Source organism: Oryzias melastigma, linkage group LG19 (genome assembly GCF_002922805.2).
Source record: "Oryzias melastigma strain HK-1 linkage group LG19, ASM292280v2, whole genome shotgun sequence".
In the NCBI taxonomy this organism is placed as follows: Eukaryota; Metazoa; Chordata; class Actinopteri; order Beloniformes; family Adrianichthyidae; genus Oryzias; species Oryzias melastigma.
Window position 1 is genome coordinate 1524373 of NC_050530.1, and position 2800 is coordinate 1527172.

Genomic DNA, 2800 nt, shown 5'->3' on the forward strand with positions numbered 1-2800 from the left:
GCCGCTGGGAGTTGTAGGCTGGAAGCGAAAGGTCTGGATTCGCGCGTGTTTAGCCACCTCGTGCCGCATAGTTGTTGTGTTTTCAGGGAATAATTTAACACAAAAAGTTGTTTTTAATAATAAATTTTATATTTAAAATATTATGAACAGAAAAATAACAACGAAGGTGAATAACTATCTCTATAAGTGTCACGGGAAGGGTTTGTTTTGGACTACAACCCCCATGAGCACCCGCTTTGTTTGTAAAAGCTTCAGAAGGTTGCCTTTTGTGAATGACGGCCCCTTTCGTCCAATTCCCACGCACGCTGTGTCAGTAGCTTGCCAAATATGGTAAACAAATCCACCATCGCCAATTACACGCTGGCAGTTAATTTAGGGTACAGCAGCGGCAGGCTTCGGGGGGAGCAGAGCCTCGGGGGTATCGGGGCGCGTGCAACGGTCTCGTGCGATTCCCGGAGCTCATCAATGCACCGAGGCGCTGCAACATTCTCACTTCCGCATTTCTCCTTTGTCTGAAACACTGTCAGTGTTATTTAACAAAAATAATATCATTTATTTTGTTTTACTTTGATCTAATCTGATAAAATAGAAATTATAATAATATAATAATACAGAAATTACGATAAATACAGATCCTTCCTCTAAATTTTGCACGTGTAACCATCCATGTAGTTTGTTTTTGCTCATTTACATCTAAATATGTGAATTTATGTTGTTTTCTCTTCAAAAAAAAGTCTCGTGCCACTTATTTGGAAGATTATTATGGTCTGTTGGACCATAGAAAAGCCAATTTTGTGTTGAATCAACATTATAAAGTTTAATTATTGAATGTTTTCAAACCTTAAACACAATCTGATTATGGATATAAGCTTTTGAAGCTATTTTTTAATTAAAGTTAAATGCATTTTAACTTATTTATTACAGTTATCTGACAATTATCAGATTTTAGAGGTCATGTCAACAAACTCTTTATGCTCTGTGTGATGCCTGATAAGCATCAGTTTTTCACTTGTCAACAAGGTGCAACAACATTTCCAGCTTCCTGTTTAAACTCTATAAAAGTCTGTTTATGTTGTTGGCATATAATGTTTGAGAAATAGGTAGAATTCGAACTTACTAATCTGAGACTAAAAATAATAAATCTAATAGATAAAAAAAACTAATTCATTAAATTTACATATAATTTAAGGTGAAAAGGGATGTTTTTAATTCCAAGACCCCCGAGTCTCAGCCATAACATTGACCGTGTTATGAATGGCACTTATCCAAATAGTTCAAGGGAAATGTTCAAGGTTAAATAAATGAAACTGAGCACATAGCAGATTCCAAACAAACACAGATCCCTTTACTAGGTAAGGGGGACTAAATCCTTTCAGGGTGCAACATTAACAAAAAAAATGACCTATATCCCTTAAAGACAGTTAAAAAGTTTCAAATTAAGATTTTTTGGGTCATCTTTCAGAAAAACCTCACCTCTGTAAGAATGATATATTTGTTGTTGTTTTGTTAACTTTGAAAAATTAAAGAGTTTTTACTTTTGAAGCAGCAGATTTAATGTGCTTAGTGTGTGTAAACTGAGCCCTGTGACGTCAGTGCACCGCTCAGAATTGTGGGTAAATGAAAACTATAATCACTCTCACCAGAGGCTTAAAGTTTGGTGCTGAAAAAAGAGGAAACAGTGACACCTGCTGGTAAAAAAGAAAAAGTACAGGTTTGAAAGTGGGTTTCTGAGGAATACAGTTTACATTTTGATAAACTACGACAAAATATTACGAACACTGTACATGAAAAAAAGAGAATAAAATCGTAAAATCGCGAGAAAAACATCAAAATTGTATGAGAATAAAGTTATAGGAGAAAAAGGTACAATTTAGGAGAAAAAGTAATATGTGTAACATTAGAAATATATAATATTAAGATAGAAACTCTACAGAACTGCATACGAAGAGCTCATCCTCTGTCCCATCTGTAAAAATGAAAACCATAACAACTGCAGCTGAACTTTGTAGTGGTAGTATGATGGTGAGGGCTTTCTTAATTCTGCAATGAATAAAATCTGATTTTGAATACTTTGCTTTTTGATTATTGTGATTTTTATCATAGCAGTAGATATACACAAACACAAAAAGGTTTAACTGATATTTTTGAGTAACCATTTTTAGTTTTTAAAGAGCCATCAGTGCAGCGTTAACATCTGAAATTGTAAACCTCAATTTTAACGTTGTCCTGCAGTAACACCACACTGACAGCAGGGGGTGCAAAAGTTCCCTCAAAAGTCCAACCTCCAGCTTCTCTTCCTCATGATTCACAGTTTGACATATAATGGATTTGGATAAGTATTTCAGTTTAATCTAAACTTTTTTATTTTTTAGGTTGATGAGATTATTATTTAAAAAAAAACCCACACATTTCAGTTAGTAAACTATTTTACAGCATCAAACATCAGTTTTCTAAACTAAACCAGATGGCAATTTCTTTTTTTAAATAAGCCCCACCATTTTTTTATATTTTAATCTGTAAAACCCTTAAAGAAAGGGAAGTAATAAAAGTATAAAATTTGAGGATTATTTATCTGTTTAGTATATTTTTCCATGTCATTATTTTTCATTGTTTTCATTATTTAAATGCGTTACTTTGGGTCTAATTTTTTTATTTTCTTGCTCATTTCTTTGCATATCCATGTACATTCTGATGTCTGCTGCTGCACTTTGTTCCACTTTTGTGTTTTTGTGAGGTTATTTTTATCATAAAGTTTATGATTTAAACGGCAAATTGTAAACGGCAAATAAACTTTATCTGA